Source organism: Talpa occidentalis, unplaced genomic scaffold (genome assembly GCF_014898055.3).
Source record: "Talpa occidentalis isolate TD23 unplaced genomic scaffold, MPIMG_talOcc4v2.1 talOcc4.6, whole genome shotgun sequence".
NCBI classification, from domain to species: Eukaryota; Metazoa; Chordata; class Mammalia; order Eulipotyphla; family Talpidae; genus Talpa; species Talpa occidentalis.
In genome coordinates, this window is record NW_023604972.1 from 104,385,904 (window position 1) to 104,404,940 (window position 19,037).

At 34.9% G+C, this 19,037-nt stretch overlaps 1 protein-coding gene across 5 annotated transcripts in view; it reads right to left on the reverse strand.

Moving 5' to 3' along the window:
* FAM172A (family with sequence similarity 172 member A) overlaps positions 1–19,037 on the reverse strand; it is a 433,278-nt gene that overhangs the window by 44,124 nt on the left and 370,117 nt on the right. The window lies entirely within an intron of this gene.

Genomic DNA, 19,037 nt, shown 5'->3' on the forward strand with positions numbered 1-19,037 from the left:
TGTCACAGTTGAAGAACTGAAAGGTTGGAGTGATAAGCATGGTGGGTGAAGGGGAAAGTGGTAGAAAGTGATTCAGAGATGGAGACAGCTGCTAAGGCCATGTGGGGTCTCACTGGTCATAGTGTAAGGTTTGGATTTTATTCCCAATGCAGTGGTAAACGTGTTTGCCACTTTTAAGCAGAGAGATAGAATCTGACTTGCATTTTAAGAGTACACTGGCTGCTATGTGGGGAATGGATGATGGGGTGTTAGAATGATGGATTTAATCCTTCCTGATTGCATTTGCTGACTCCATCTCTGGATCTTTCTCTAGGGCTCACTGTTCTAAACACTTCAGAGCATAAAATCCACTTACTGTTAGTTCACATAAATAAGTAAATGATACAGTAATAATAATATACAGTAAGAGTTGAAAGCGAGCCTAACTAGTGAATAAAAAAATACGCTTGAATCAGAAGCCACATTTTCCTAACAATTCTGTTCTTGTTACGTATGCTTATATCTGGTTTCTCAGCTCTTAAAAGGCCAGTTATATGTGGTAGGAGGTACTGAAATGGGGAGTATGCTGTCACAACTTTCCATTTCTGCAGGTAGTCCAGAGGTAACTGCTGGGTTTACTGTCCAGGCAGGCTTTTCCACTCAGTTCTTCACTTTTATGAATGAACACAATATTCTCTTAACTACTCTAGTTCAAAGCCTCTCAGTCATCTCTGATTTTTCTACTTCATTGTTTGTTGCCCCTTTCCAATCAGTTAGCAAATCCTGGCAATTTTACCTCAGTATGATTTTTCCAATCTTTTCTTTTCCATTCCCCCCTCTGTCACTCAAGATTTTATGACCTATTGTTTAGAATCCAGAAATTCCTTCCTAATTTCACCACCTTCAATCTCTCTTCCTCTAGCTAATATCCTGTCAGATGGAAAATTCTAATGTATCATTTGTGCCATATATCTCTTTGTTTAAAAATATCTAACACCCTCACAGAATCTATCAAATTAAGTAGAAATTTGTTAACTTGGTTTAAAGCTCTCCATTTTCTGGCTTCAGCCTTCTTTTCTGGGTGTAGCCCTTAACTTTTTTTCCAACATGTATCCCCTTTCCTGCTAGGTCTAGATCCACTGGTATTTTTTTTTTCTTTTTTCTTTTTTAAAGATTTATTCATTTATGCATACAAGAGCTGTGGTACAGGCCAGAGATCCAGGGGATGAGAGGATTCACCAGAGACAGAGTGGGGAACAGAACAGGCAGACTGACTGAAATACACTGCTGAGGGGAGCAGTGGGCGAGACAGGAGAGGTCTGCTGCGCCATGTGGGTTTCTTTCTGGCCGGGGATCAAACTCGTGCTGCAGAGGCTGTGGACTGCTTCATAGTGCAGTGCTTAACCCCCTGCGCCACCAGGGAGGCCCTCAACTGGCATTTCTTAAACCTTTGCAAAATCACAGGCATTGTCCTCCATGATTTTGACGGGTTTGAAGTCCAAGAGAAGAGATCACTATTGTGAAGTTTTTGAAAGCCGGGCTCAGACTTTACTCATCTTCAATACAGATTGATAAGTATACCTTATGCTGAGTTATATGCTCACTTTAGAGTTCAGAAATAAATTTCTCTAAAATTGGAATATGATGACAGTTGGCTGCTCTGTAACTAAAGTTGAAGGAAATACAGGGTTCTCCTTACCCTCTCCAATAAATTGATGAAATCGCCTCAGGTGATCCATTAACCATTGGCAATTAATTGATGAAACACTGACAAATACTCAAAGTATCATCCAATTCGCTTTACCTAAAATCTTGTGCTTATCTAGTAAATACAATTCACTAGCATCAAAAGGAGAGTATCAGAACTAAGAGCTCTCATAGAGTCAGACTGTGTTCAAGAGCTTGTATTCTGAGCTTGTATTCCCAAGATGTAGTTGGCCTAAATTTAGATGCAGACAGAAACATATCAAATATAAATTAGTAAAGATGTGGAAAAGACCCTAAATAAAACTTAGTCCAACAGTTTCATTTCACAGTGAAAACACAAAAGTCCAGAGAGGTGGTGATAGGTCAAAGTCACACAGATAGCCTTAGTATAGTCAATATTTACAAACTGGTTAAGAATTGAAATAGTCAAAATTACCAAGAGATGAATGTCGTCTAATTGCTTTAAGATCCAGTTCAGTATTTATTTCTTTTATTAAGGCTTATTTGATTAACATTAACCTTACTCCATACCAACTACTTCTTCTCTCCATGTTTTAGTAGTATTTTATATATAGTGTATACTGTCTTATTACATACTTGCTTTGCTTCAGTAGTCATTTCATATAAGAAAAACACCTTGCTTTATCTACAATTCCTTTGGGGGGAGGGGTAATGCCACAAAACTTTTTGTTCTAGCAATCATAGTTTAAGAGATCATACTACCACCTAATTAGGATTAATAGATGTTTATAAACAACGGTTTCAAACAGAATTTGCCAGAAAACTTATTCTTATTGTTATTAAATATACAATAATAAAACAGAATCACAGAAATTTTCTACAGTTTTTGCACTATTTTGATGATGATTCTCATTTATTTTGAAATTAAGGAAACAGATTGGGAGAAGTGATATATAACACTATAAAATAACATTATAAAAAGACACTTCTCCAAAGAGGAAATGCAGATGGCCAACAGGTATATAAAAAAATGTTCAACGTCCCTCATAATCAGGGAAATGCACATCAAAACCACAATGAGATACCACCTTACACTAGTGAGAATGGCATATATTAAAAAAACTAGCAATAACAAATGTTGGCAAGGATGTGGTGAAAAAAGGAACTCTCTTACACTGTGCTGGTGGGGATGCAAGCTGGTCTAACCACTGTGGAAACCTTTGTGGAGGTTCCTCAGACTACTAAAAATGGAGCTACCATATGATCTAGCAATTCCACTCCTAGGGATCTACCCAAAGGATACCTGCCTTAAATTCAAAAGGATACCTGCACCCCTATGTCTGTTGCAGCACTATTTATAATATGTAAAACCTGGAAACCCAAATGCCCAAAAATAGATGACTGTATGAAAAAGATGTGGTATACTATTCAGCAATCAAAAAAAAACTAATGCCATCTGCAGCAACATGGATGGAACTAGAAGGAATTATGCTCAGTGAAATAAGTCAGAAGGAAAAAGAAAAATATTGGATGGTTTCACTTATAGGAGGAATATAGTGGGACCAAATAAGGGATCAGGGAAAAAATAATAATGATAAAAAACAAAACAAAAATAAACAGGCAACTATAAATCAGAGACATTCTTCAGGGGAGAAGGAAGAAGAGGGGTTAAAACAAGGTGGGAAGAGCACAAGGGACTATGGTGATGGTGCACGGGTGAATTGCTGGTGGGACTTCTCAGGAGATTACACCCGAGAATAGAAAGCAAGCATTTTACAAAAATGAACAATGATGTAAAATATATATAAATAAATTATATATTAAAAAAAACAAGTGGGGGTAGTCTTGGGGCCTCCAAAAATTTCTATGTAAAAATAATCTTGCTGGGACCTTGAAAGGAACTATGTTAAACTTGAAAATCATTTTGCAGACAACTGACATCTTTACTACGTGCAGTGACTGAATCTATGAACATGATATATTTCTTAGCTTTATTGTTTTTAGTACTGCATGTTTGTTGATGTTACTATAAAGGGGGAGAACTGATATATTTACATTACTCAGTTGTTGCTACACAGAAATACAATGATTTTTGTATAATGATTTTATAACCTGCAACCTTACTAAATTATCATTTTTATCCTAAAGGTTTATCTATATATTTTGATTTTTTTACACTAACCATCAGATCACATTGAATAATTTCAGTTTTTTTATCTAATTCTTACTCCTTTTATTTCTTCCATTCATAAATTTTAAAAAACCTTTTAACTATAAACAAAAGAGCCTCAAATGAATTTATATCATTAACCGATGAGATGAACAAAATATCAAATAAAGCAAATTATTATAAATAATATAAAATGGGCATAAATTACTACATTTTCTATTTTGATTAATTTCTTGATGATACACTTAAAAGAGACCTCGCCTGTCAGGTAATGTCGTCTAGTTGCTGACTGCTGGTGGTGAAAGCTCGCTGCATTCTTATGACATTGACAGTGTGTGGAGTGTGTTATGCTCCTAACAATGATTTCTTTTCATCCTAGGTAAGGTAATATAGAAATAGACTATTTTTGTAACATTCAGCCTCCAAGGTGATGGTGCACGGAGCATTGGTGAAGGAAACTCTATGGGGACTACACCTGAGGGAGTGGAAGCAAATATTGTTTAAAAATGAACAATGACGTAAAAAAAATTCAGCCTCCAAGGCTAGAGTTATCTTCATGCTGTCTGGTACTACTTTAATTTTACTCCTAGCTCTCTCCTCAAACCTTTCTAAAAGTCCTTTAAAAAAAAATCCCATAATGCAGCTGCCTTCAACATGGCAACAATCCTTATAGGATCCTGAACTTATTTACACATCATTATACATACAGAGTAACACCTACTATGATACATATGCACTGATTTTAAATTAAATATATATATTCACAAATGTCATGTAAATGTAGTAAATTCCTACTATTGATTAGTTTAGAAAATGTCATGAGAACATATTAGACAGGACTACTATTTCAACACCAGACAGTATTTCAGACTATCAGGAGAGAGAAAATTCATGAGCATATAAATTAACATGAAGTCCCACTAAGAACTGACTTATGATAAAAATTGAACAGAAACAGATATGGCTAAACACTTACTAGAAAGGGTTATAAAACTCTTTACAATTATAATCCTACTGCATCTATACTGAACTTCATCCCAAAAAGACATTTCAAAACTTGAACTGGGCTTTCCATGTAGGCTGCTTTCCCATATAGCAACTGTCCAGAATATCCACAAGCTGGAATTTTTTTTTATTATTGGCCAAGGTATTAAATTTTCTTCTCAGGAATTAAATTTACTTCTGGGTTTGTAAATATTTGCAATCCTAGTGTTTGAGATATTGTAATGGATGTAAAGTATATTTTACATGTGTTATAAAATCTAGCAAATATATTTTATTCCCACTTCTTTGCTTTGTATATTGGCTCTAAGCAACATTTTAAATGTAATTATATGGCCATAAAGTTCTTTTTTCCCCAAGTGTTTCAAAATCAGGGTAAGAATTATTACTTGAATCTTGTTAAAGTACCAGTGGATGGGAATTATTTCCCAAAGAATGTCAAATATACCCTTTAAGCATCACTATAGGTTGATGGCATTTATTACACTATTTCTATTCCAGAGAATTTAAAAATTCACATTGATAGGAAATCCCTATGAATTCACATACAAGGTTGACTAAAGCAGACGATTAATCTATACGGTAAAGAAGGAAGATGTTGGCTCCTGGAAATAAGATGGTCATATTAGTGCTTTTAGGCCAGCAATTTACATTCATAGATAGAAGCATAAACTGTGAAAAATTTTCCTAAAAAAAGTTATAAATGAAGAAAAACCTATAGTATCAATATAAAAGTTCTTTAGGAATCCCCAAAATAAAGAATATTATATAACCCATTTACTAGAAAAAACTATGTTCACAAGTTGCAAAAAGGAGGTATAAATGGTACACCTTTACAGTGATTTAATAATGACAATTCCAATGCTGCCATATTATGTAAGGATACAGTAGTATAATTACTATTTGCTTATTTCATTATTCATATCCTTTATTGAAAAAAACATTAGAAAAGACATATACATTACAGGGCCTTCCTGATGAAGCAAGGGGTTAAGTCATAACCTATGAAGCTATCTGCAGCTACTGCAGCATGAGTTCAATCCCTGGCCAGGGAGCTACCCACATGGCGCATCAGACCCCTCCTGACTCACCTGCTGTTCCCCTCAGCAGTGTATTTCAGTCAATCTGCCTGTTCTGTTCCCCACTCTGTCTCTGGTGAATCCTCTCATCCCCCATACCTCTGGCCTGTTCCCCAGTTCTTGTATACAAAAATAAATAAATCTTTAAAAAAAAGGAAATGACATATACATTACAGTAGAATAAAAGAAAAACAGAGTAAAGAGTAAAAAGAGTAGAGAAACAGGATAAAGTAAGATTACTATATTGGGATGACTAAGTCAAAGACCTGTACGACTGTCAGATAACGGTCAAAATTTAACTGAGCTTCCTATTGACCAATACAAAGACAGCAATACAACTGATTGTGATTCACTGCATCTGGATGATGAAAGAAAACCTGTCGTAGACAACAGTTGTTTTTTCATGCTGTGTCTTTAATGAAGATTATGATACAAACTAAAGAGCAACTTGGGAGTAGTAACTGAAAGGAGCATTAAGATAATTTGTTTAGGGCCTCCCCGGTGGTGCAGCGGTTGAGCGCTGGGTTGTGAAGCTGCCCGCAGCCTCTGCAGCGCCGGTTCCATCCCCGGCTGCTCCCCGGCCACAGGAGGAGGGTCCCACATGGCGCGCAGACCTCTCCTGCCGCCCACTGCTCCCCTCAGCAGTGTACTTCGTCACTCTGCCTCTTCTACTCTTTGCTCTGGCTCTGGTGAATTCTCTCACCCTCCCGTGTCTCTGACTGTACCCAGTGCTTGTATGTATAAATAAATAAATCTTTAAAAAAAAAAAAAAAAAAAAGATAATTTGTTTAAGGTGACTTGATAGTCTGGCTTGCTCAACAGATAAAATTAAGCACATCTAAAGGAATGAATGGAGTACATATTTTAGACAATTTTATATCAATATTATTTTTACTTTCCCCCAGTAAGAACTGAACAAGAGAAAGCCTGAGATTACATTTTCTGGCAAGAACTTGGGTGGCAGATAATTTTTACTATTTTGGAGTCATCAATATGCTATAGTATCCACTCTAGAAATTATGAAGCATAATCATCTATTTGGATACAAATAGATGATTCTTATATCTGCAAAAACTGGGTGCTAAGGGAGTGCCTGGGGGCAGGAAGCGTCAAGACTTTATAAAAAAGATGGGTTTGAGTTTAGTCCAATATATGAACAAGTACAATAGACTATAGTGATTCCAAATTGAACAGCAAGTTTACCAAACTTTCAGCCTATGTATTATTGCAGCCACAAATCATTACCAATCAACAGCCTGTAAAAAATGGTGGGCTTTAAAAATTAAGCAAGTGGATTAAAAGTTATAATATGGTCATAATCTGTGCTCCTGGTAATTGTAATTATCATTAATAAAAGTAACCATTTAAAGTCAAGTATTTGCTGTGTGGCATGGCACTAATTTATATAAATCCAAGAATAATTTTATACAGTAGGTGACATTCAGTTTGTTGACGAAGATGCTGAGGTCTGGAGAGATTGTGGAACTTTTTAAAGGTTACAGTGCTTGTAAATAAAAACAGGCTCTATGAAGGTAGGGACTTTGTTTTGTACACTCTTTATTTCTGTGTCCCAGAGCAATGCCTGACACATAAGAGGTTCCTGATAAATATTTATTGAAGTATTTGAGTACAAATGTTGCCTCACAAATTCTTTAATACAGGGCTACTGTCATATGGGCCAATTGATGGTTTCAGTTTGAGGTGGCTGATTGCTTTTTTCTTTCTTAAAGTAATGAGATCCACTGTGTTACCTTTTTGTACAGTAAGTGGGAAAATGATAGCTGTTTTCAGTACATTAATGTAGACATTTAGAATACATTTTGGTGTAATCAAAGTTTTTATTTTTCATGAAGTTCAGTAGTGTTTAGAACAACACATTTTTAAAACAAAGCATTTTTCTTACTGGTAGGTAATAGTATATCACAGGGAAAAGAGAATATAAACATCTAATGTATATTTCTATATTTCTATTTCTGCAGGCTTCCCTTTCTTCTCTTCATTCTCTCATTAGCTTCATCTTTTAAACTTAGATGAAAACCTGTTGTAAGATCCAGTTTTTCTGAATATGTTTTTAAAGGTGTGCATTAAATACAGAAGTTAGCATAGTACCATGTAAACAAATAAAATGATGACCCATGCCACAATATAGAGTAGTTAATGCAATATAGGAAGTACCTTTAATGACAAAGGTTAGCACAATACTTGTAATAAATCTACGTATTCTTTCTCCCTTTATACACACATCATTATCTTTTTTTGTTAAAATAATGACCCAGCACTTCTACTCCTAGGAATCTACCCAAAGGACACACAAACATTGATTCAAAAAAATACCTGTATCTTTATGTTTATTGCAGCACTATTTATAATAGGTAAAACCTGGAAACAACCCAAATGCCTAAAAATAGATGACTGGATCAAGAAAATATGATATATACACACAATGGAATACTATTTAGCAATCAAAAAAGATAAACTCATGCCATTCGCAACATGGATGGAACTAGAAAGAATTATGCTCAGTGAAATAAGCCAGAAGGAAAAAGAAAAATATCGGATGGTTTCACTTATAGGAAGACTATAGGAGAACCAAATAAGACATCAGGGAAAAAAAATAACAGTGCAAAACACAACAAAACAAAAACAAACAGACAATTATAAATCAGAGATATCCTGCAGGGGAGGAGGAGGGAGAGGGATCAGAGGGTGGAGCACAGGGGACTGAGGTGATGGTGCATGGGTGCATTGGTGAAGGAAATTCTAAGGGGACTATGTACCTGAGGTGGGGTAGGAAGCAAACATTGTTTAAAAATGAACAATGGGGCCTCCCCAGTGGCGCAGCGGTTGAGCGCTGGGTTGCGAAGCTGCCCGCAGCCTCTGCAGTGCCAGTTCGATCCCTGGCTGCTCCCCGGCCACAGGAGGAGGGTCCCACATGGCGCGCAGACCTCTCCTGCCGCCCGCTGCTCCCCTCAGCAGTGTACTTCGGTCGTTCTGCCTGCTCTGCTCCCTGCTCTAGCTCTGGTGAATTCTCTCACCCTCCTGTGCTTCTGACTGTACCCAGTGCATGTATGAACAAAAACAAACAAACAAACAAATAAGACATGCCTCTATAAATAAAATAAATAAATTTAAAAAAAATGAACAATGGGGTCCTCCCTGGTGGCGCAAAGGGTTAAACACAGCACTATGAAGAAATACGCAGCCTCTGCAGCATGAGTTCGATCCCTGGCCAGCCAGGGAGCAACCCACATGGCGAAGCAGACCTTTCCTGCCTTGCCCACTGCTCAATCTGCCTGTTCTGTTCCCTGCTCTGTCTCTGGTGAATCCTCTCACCCCCAACACCTCTGGCCTGTACCCCAGCTCTTGTATGCATAAATAAATCAATCTTTTAAAAAAAATAAACAATGATGTAAAAATAAATAAATAAATAAAAATACCTTAAAATATCTTGAGTGTGGGAAGATAAATATTTACTCTCAGCTGGCTAGAGAAACAATCTTTCATAAGATTTGTATACCAATCTATTGAAGAAAAGAACCTCAAAGTGCTTATAACTTTAGCCAATCAATAGGTCATTTCCAAAATACGAAGTTGCTGTGCAACCATTCCAGATCAGCACACAATGAAATACTACTCAGCTATTAAAAACGATGAAATCTTACCGTTCTTGACAATATGGGTGAAATTAGAGGGAATTATTCTAAGTGAAATAAACTAGAAGAAAGACAAATATTGAATGCTTTCAGTCATATGTGGAATATAGAGAAAAAAAGTAAAGAAACTGATAAAACTAAACCAGAACAAGCCATAGAAATATGTTGGACTGAGGTTATGAGGAGAAGGTAGGGAGAGACAATAGGTGGAGGGGCTCCAATGGTTTATGGTAAAGGGATAAGCGTGTTTTGGTGGTAAGTTTGGTGTGGTGATATATATTTGAGGACGTATGAACCTATTCTCCTAAATCATATATAGTATTGTAAACCAATGTTGCCTCAATAATAAAAAAATTTTCTCCATCATAACAAAATAAACTACTTGACTTTAACACAGAAAGCAACATTTTCACAGTTATATGACTCACATCTCTTCCTGACACAAAAGAACAAATGAAAGGATGAGGGGCAGCATGGCCTTAGTGAAATATGCTGAACTGTAAAAACCTGACATGATACAAGCCCAAATGCTAAAAGCTGTTATCTACAATAATTATTAGAGACCATTTTTTAAAAATTTGGAACAATTTTTACTAGAATTTTAAATTTGTATTTTATATATGCAAAATAAAACATTGCATTAATTCTACAATTAATAATGCTTCATGCTTTCTTTCAGAACTGCATGTGACCTATATTTATTTGGTCAAATTGCATTTGACCAAATTTTATGACTACAGAGGAAATATCTAATGTTTTCAGTAAAAGTGAGTATCTTATGCATTACAATCATAATTTAAAAAGGCAGTTCTGGGAAAAAATTTCATCAAAAGTGAGTTTTAGTATAGCTCTGGACTTAAAGTTTTTTTTTTTTACTCATACTACATATTTCAGAATAGCATCATGGACAGTTATGATAGTGCATAATTATATATTTAAACAGTTCTGTAGGGAAATGCAAATCAAAACCACAATGAGATACCGCCTCACATCTGTGAGAATGGCCCATATAAAAACCAACAAAACAAAACAGAAACAACATGTGCTGGCAAGGATGTAGAGAAAAAGGAACCCCTTTCACTGCTGGTGGGAATGTAAACTAGTTTAGCCACTATGGAAAGCTGTGTGGAGGTTCCTCAAAACACTATAAATGGATCTACCATACGACCCAGTGATTCCACTCCTACGAACCTACCCCAAGGACACAAAATCACTAATCTGAAAGGAAACCTGCACTCCTATCTTTGTTGCTGTACTATTTACAATAGCCAAGAAATGGAAACAACCTTATGCCCCCAAACATGATAGGCTCAAGAGGATGTAGTATATATACACAATAGAATACTATTCAGTAATCCAAAAAGATAAACTTGTGCCATTTGTAGCAAGATGGAGCTGTAAGGGATTATGCTAAGCAAAATAAATCAGAAAGAAAAAGATAAATATCGGATGGTTTCACTTACATGTAGAATACAGAAAGACTAAACAGGGTCAGGAAAAAGAAAAAACTTGCACGCTGATCATATATAAAATGTACTATTTTGAAGTACTGTAATTCTTTAATTAAAAAGAAAAACTACCTGTAAAAGTGACTGCAATAATCTAACAATGCAAAATAAAGTGTTTAGATTAAAACTATTTTAGATTTTTATTAGGAGAAAAATAACCTGTTTATTAGTAATCTGTATAGTCATAGTTACTTTTGTATTAATCAATTCAATCAACTCAATTATTCAAGAAGAAAAGTAAAAAAATCCTGCTTTTTAATGAGGTCATTGGTAAAATCTTTTAAGAGGTAAAATTTTAGGCCCCAGTGCAAGATTTTATAAATTTAACACCCCTGAAAATGTTGATAGATGCTTAATTACAATATTACATGTGGCAGCAAACATACACAATTTGAGTGGATATTTTTATGGACAATTATTTAAAATGACTTTAGCATTAAAATTCATTTGTAACTATGTCATTCTTAATCAAACTTGTTTTGTTCAATCAATATTTTTTCTCTCTCTCTTCTTACTTAGTTCATTACAATTTTTGCAGTTCAAACATGAAAATTTTCTTTTGCTTAGTATCTCAAGGTCCAAATGTTCTCTCGCTCTTTTTCAAAAGATTTATTTATTTATGCATACAAGTACAGGGGTACAGGCCAGAGCTTGGGTGATGAGAGGAGTCACCAGAGAAAGAGTGGGGGGCAGAACAGGCAGATTGACTGAAGTACACTGCTGAGGGAAGCAGTGGGTGAGACAGGCGAGGTCTGCTGTGCCATGTGGGCTGCTCCCTGGCCAGCCGGGGATGGAACTTGTGCTGCAGTGGCTGCAGATTGCTTCAAAGTGTGGTGTTTAACCCCTTGCGTCACCAGGGAGGCCCCCCACAAATGTTCTCTTTTTAAAAATATAAAATTTAGTATTAAATAATATATAGTAATATGATCTTGGTATTTGACACTGAGATATGGAAAAACTGATTTGGATATATTCTAAGAAAATTGAAGTATTCAAGTATTAAATACTTAAGGAAGTATTAAATTTAAAGATATGAAATTCATTTTAAGCAACTTCAACCTTACATGCAAGTTGTAAAAATAATAGTTAACTCCTGAATTTAACTATATTACCAGCTTTTAAAGGCATTTTTCAAATTTGTTTTATCATTTACTCTTTCATTTTGTGCACAGTTATACATTTTTCCTAACAAAAAGGAAATTATCTTACATAACCACAATGTAGTTATCAATTCAGACCATTTTACATTGATAAGACAATTTTTATTTTACTATTTGTATGCCAATTTTGCCAGATGTCCTTATAGTATTTTACCCTCTAGTACAGAATCCATTCCAGGATCACATATTGAAAACTACTAGGATTTAATAATTATTTCTTTATTTCTATAGATGATTGAAAGGTTTATGCCAAGATTAATTCTATCACTGTTTTACAACCTTTTTAGTAAATTATCTTAGTAAGAACATAACAATATGATTAAAATAATTCTGGATAAGATTATATATATATGGTAGTGAATAATAAATAAATGTCTACTTGATTCTATTTTATAAAGAAGTTTGCAATCCAGGAAGTAAGGAAATTTCTGACTATCTCAATGCATCCCTTCCTGACATTTTGCTGCTAGCCCTTGGAGACTTATCTGAAGTAAAATTAAAGTCAGTCAAGTTTTCTATTTGCTAAGAGTTCTAGTTAAAGATTTGATGTCAAGGAGATTAAAATCAGTAACTAATGTGAAGTTTCTAAAATATTTGACCAAGATAATTTTCTTCCACATCCATTAGAAGATGTAGAATTAAGTGCATTATTGCTGCTGATGAATTGGAAATAGCTCATGCAACTGAACTTTAAAAATTTAAGGTCTATTTCTGGCTAGTTTATCAATATGCTTGTAATTCTGCATAATCCATTTAACTTTGACTTGTCCCATTTTTCTATTCCTAAAAGAAGAAAGAGTATTGTTTATCACACAGATATATACATATATGCTACTAGGATTTTAGATAGTTAACATAGCAAAATCATAATATGAAAGAAGCACAAACACATTTTATTATAAATAATAATCATAAATAAAACATTTGCCCAGGAAAGAAAATAACTTTTTGTTAAAAAAAGTGGAAAACAAATAGGTAAAAAGGAAAAACTTGAAAGCATCAATAATTCTACCATTCAGGGCCTCCCTGGTGGCGCAAGGGGTTAAGCACAGCACTGTGAAGCTGTACACAGCCTCTGCAGCATGAGTTCAAACCCTGGCCACAAGTGGCCAGGGAGCTACAGTGCAACAGACATTTACTGTCTCCCCTGTTGCTACTCTCAGGAGTGTATTTCCGTTGGTCGGTCTGTTCTGTTCCCTACTCTGTCTCTGGTGAATCCTCTCACCCCCCATACCTCGGGCCTGTACCCCAGTTCTTGTATGCATAAATAAATACGTCTTAAAAAAATTATCCTACCATTCAGAAAGAATACCTTTTAAGATATACTTGGACATTTTTTCCTAAATAAAAATATGCTTTTCATTTACAAAATTTCATTGCTTTAATAATGGAACATTAACTATATTTCAATACATGTGTATTAAAAAATAGACTACACCTAATAGACTATAGTGGAGGATTCTGGGTCCTTTCGTGATGGGTCTGGTGTGATAACATCTATCTGAAGAGATGTGATCCTATAACTCTGAATCATATGCAGTGTTGTAAACCAGTATTACATCAATTTTAAAAGAAGACAATACCAAGAATTCTTGTTCTAGTAATTTGTTAACTGGTCTACTGGTAAAAATGATGAATTCTGGGCAAAATGTAATATATAGGTATTTGATGGCACAGGAGAACAACCAAAAGGAGAAACTGAAGCTAATAAACTCTTCAAAGGAGAACTATAATGAGTGGCTCCTCACCTGAAAGAATTCTTTTTGCATGGTTTAGGGTGGTTAGAACCCATAGAGCTGGAGATTCCAGAAGAGCTGGAAACTAAGAAGGGAAATTCCTGGAAAACAAGGAGCTAACCACTGAGGTGGAAAGTTCCAAATCTTTTAGATGAATTTTGACTGTGTTTGCATGGATAAGAGTCCAAATTGCTGACAGATGGCTCCAGCTGGAAATCAGAAGAAGCTGAGCAGAGATTTAAGCTGCTGCCCACCATGGGGGAGACAGTTATAGAGTTTGAATCTTGTCATATTAGAGAGGGTAGATGAACACCCTGGGCTTTCTAGTAAAACCCAAAAGGGTCATCTGTAGGAGTAAAAATGATGTCTCAGGGCTAAGGGTTTACCCTCCAACTAAGGACAAAGCTCATCATAAAAAAAAGTATAAAACTAAGTGTGTGCAAATTCAAGTTCATCTGTAAATAATTTAAATGACTTTGAAGGAAAACTAACAACTCTTAGAAGAATATTACAGAATTCAGGGACTGACAGTTCATCATCAATCTCTAACATAAAATAAAAACTTACTAGATATGCAAAGAAACAGGGAAATGTGATCCACAGTTAAGGGATGGGGGAAAAATAACAGAAATGGACTAAAAAATGATCCAGATGTTGGAATTAGCAAACAATGACTTTAAAGCAAACTATTAGAAATTTGTCCAAGGACTTAACGAGAAGGCCATTATATGTGAAAGAGTATTTTAACAGGAAAATTGAAATCTTAAATAAGAACTAAGTGAATATATTAGAAGTGTGAAGTATAATATCTGAAAGGAAAATGGATGGGCTTAATGGCTTACTAGCAAAGATAGAAGAAAGCTTCAGTGAACTTGAAAACCATTAACAGGAATCATCCAAACTAAACAACAGAGGGAAAAAAAAAAGATTGGGGAAAAAAATGAACAAAGTTTGAGAGACATGTGTAACAAAAATATTTGAATCATGAATCAAATAAGTCCAGCAAATGCCTAACTGACTAAATGTAAGGAAAGTCAAAATTAGCATGTCATCATAAAACTACTAAAATAGAAACATGAGGAAAAAATTTTGAAAAAGTAAGCTTTACATTATCACAAATAACATAGAAATGCAAAGAATCATAAGAAATTACTACAAACAACTATATATCAATAAACTTTATAATGTTGAAGAAATGGATACATTTCTAGAATAACATAGTTTACCAAGAAAAGACCAGGAAGATACAGAGTTGAATAAACCAATCACATGCATGGAAATTAAAACATTATGGTTTATTCACATCTTTCAACTTTCATCCTGGTTAATACCTACTAATCCTTCAAGTTGAAATTAAAATGTCACTGCTCTTTTCTAAAATTTCCCCAATCTAAATTAGATACTCCTCGGGCATCCCTAGTGGTGCAAGGGGTTAAACACCACACTATGAAACAATCTGCAACCTCTGCAGCACAAGTTTGATCCCCAAGCCAGCCAGGGAGCTACTCACATGGCGCAGCAAACCTCTCCTGTCTCGCCTGCTGCTCCCTTCAGCAGTGTATTTCGGTAGATCTGCCTGTTCTGTTCCCCACTCTGTCTCTGGTGAATCCTCTCACTCTCCCAGCATCTCTGGCCTGTACCCTAGCTCTTGTATACATAAATAAAAAAATCTTAAAAAAAATAAATTAGATACTCCTCTTTGGCTTTCCAAAGATTCTGCATATGCTCCTCTGAAAGCAATTATCCTATTGGATTATAATTGCTGATTTACATTTCAGACTCCCCTAAGAGCAGAGTATGGGAGTTTGTATTAGTGAACAAGCCTTTCATCTCTGTACCTCTATTTTCTTATATTTTACCTAAATTATGGTATACTGACATACTGTTATTAAATTTAATAAAGAAGTTAATTCACTGGTAAAAAACAAACAAAAAGTTCGCTCCAAAACAAAAGCCCAGGACCAGACAGTTTTACAAGTGAAAATCACCCAACTTTTAAAGAAGAACATGCCCATCTTACTCATTATTTCCAAAAATCCAAGAAGAGGGAATGCTTCCTAATGCATTTAATGATGCCAACATTACCTTAGTACCAAAGTTAAGACAAAGAGAGCTCTAGAAAACTATAATTATCTCTGATGAATATTGATACTGAAATCTTCCATAATATACTAGTAAATCAAATTCAACAGTACATTACAGGATTATATATCATTATCAAGTGGGATTTATCCCTTGGATGCAAAAAGAGATTAATATATATATAAATGAATCAATGTAATATATCATATCAACAAAAGAAAAGATAAAAATCATATGAAAATAGCAACAGATGCAGAGAAAGCATCTGACAAGGTTTAGCACCCATACAAGATAAAAATGTGTTAACAGTATGTAAGTAGAAGAAACATACCTCAACATAGTAAATGCCACATATCACAAACCCACAGCCCTTACAATACTGGTGAAAAACTGATTTGCCTTTAAAATCAAGAACAATGCTAGGATACCCATTGTTACCACTCCTATTTAATTTAGTATTAGGGGTTTTAGCTAGAACAATCAGATAACAAGAGGAAATAAAAAGAATCCAGATTGGAAAAGAAGTGAAACTCATTATTTGCAGACAATAGCATACTATATATAGGAAAACACTACAGCCTCCACCAAAAAGCTATTAGAAACAATAAATGAACACAGAAAAGTCGCAGGTCACAAAAACAACATACAAAAATCTATAGCACATGTTCTTAAATGATAATGAACAAGAAGAAAAATAAATTAAGAATGTAATTCTATTCATAATCACCTCAAAAATAACTAAATACCCAAGAATTAACACAGTCATAAGTACAGAACTTACATAGTGAAAACAATAAGACTCTATTAAGGATATAAATCATGACAAAAACAGATGGGAAAACATACTCATGAAACGGGGATAATCAATATAATCAAAATGACTATTCTACCAAAAACTATATACAAATTTAATGCAGTCTCCATTAAAATACCAATAATATTCTTTAAAGAAACTGAACTGAAAATATTAAATCTCATACAGAATCAGAAAAGGCCTCAAATAGCTAAAGTAATCCCAAGAAAAAAAGGAGAAACAGATATGACATTATCTGACTTTATACTATACTATAAAGCAACAGTAATTAAAACAATGTAGTAATGGAATAAAAATAGAAACATGGACCAATGGAACAGAATAAAAAGCTCAGAAACAAATCCATGTATCAACACTGAATTCATGATAAAGAAATACACACATAAAGGTGGCATAAGGGGAGTCTTTTAACAAGTGGTGCTGGGAACACTGGTCAGCTACAAATAAGAGAATGCAGTTGGATCATTTTCTAACTCTATGCACAGAAATAAATTCTAAATGGATTAAAGACTTAGATATAAGACCAGCAACAATAAAATACATGGAAGAAAACTCTGGTGATACATTTCATGATATCAATGATAAAAATGTTTTTCAAGCCTTGGCCCCTATGGTAAGGGAGATAAAAGCAAAAACACACAATTGGGACTACCTCAAATGAAAAAGCTTTTACAAGGCAAAGGAATACATAAGCAGATTAAAAAGATATCCTAATGAATAGGAAAAATATTCAAATATTATAAATCCGGTAAGGGGTCAATATTTAAGATACACAAGAAACTTACTCAATTTAAAATTAAAAAACGAACAACCCAATTAATAAATGGGCAACAGATATGAACAGACAATTCAACAAAGAGGATATCAGGAAGGCCAACAGATAAATGGAAAAAAATGTTCATCAGTGCTTTGAATAAGAGAAATGAAGGTCAAAGTCACAATGAAATATCTTACAGCTGTGAGAATGACACATTAAAAAATCTCCAACAACAAATGCTGGCAAGGATGTGGAGAAAGAGGAACCTGATTATACTGTTGGTAGAAATGTAAACTTGTGCAGCCATTTTTGAGTGATCTAGATTTACCTTAAAAAACTAAAAATGGAAATATCATATGACTCAGCAGCAATTGTACTTTGGGGTCGATATCTGAAGAACATGAAATTATCAACTGAAAAAAATTATCTGATCTGCAATATTTATTACAGCATTATTTATAATAGCTAGAACATGGAAACACCCTAAATGCCCATTGATAGATAAAAGGATTAAGATATTATGTCCATACCATGGAATAATATTTAGCCATAAGAAAGACAAAATGTTGGTGCCTTCCTGGTGCTGCAAGGGGTTAAGATGTAGTACTGTGAAGCCATCCACAGCCACTGCATCACGGGTTCAATCCCTGGCCAGGGCGGTGACCCACATGGTGCAGCAGACCTCTCCTGTCTCGCCCGCTGCTCCCCTCAGCAGCGTACTTTGGTAGTCTGCCTGTTCTTTCCCCACTCTGTCTCTGGTGAATACTCTCAACCCCCGCACCTTTGGCCTGCACCCCAGCTCTTGTATGCATAAATAAATACATAAATAAATATTTAAACAAAAAAGAAAAGACAAAATGTTGCCTTTTACAGAATTATGGAAGAAGTTAAAAGGAATTACATTAGTAAAGCAAGTTGGTGACAAAGTCAAATACTGGATGTTTACATAATGGATGACTTGACAAGTAAAATGCCTACAAAAACTAGCAGACACTAGCAGAGTAAGGTTTCTGGTGTCAAAAGGAAGAGGGGGAGGAAGAAATGGTCAAAGGGGTGTAAGGGATGGTGGTGGTAAAAATATATTTTAGATGGATAATAAATGGTGCTGTGAGAAAAAAATATAAAAAGCCAAAAAGTGGAGACAGCTCAGATGCCCATCAGCAGGACAGCGGATATACAAAATCTGTATTCATAAAATGAATACTATATAGCCATTAAAAAGAATGAGTTAATGATACAGGCAACAACCTAGATGAATTTTAAAAGCATTATGTTACAACAGAAGCCAAATACATACGAATTATACTTTATATGCCATTTATGTGACGTTTAGGAACAGACCAAAAAAAATGTCTATGGAGACAGAAATTAGAACAGAGGTTGCAGGGTGAGGTGGGAAGGCAAGAAGACTGGAGAAGAAGGAAGAAAG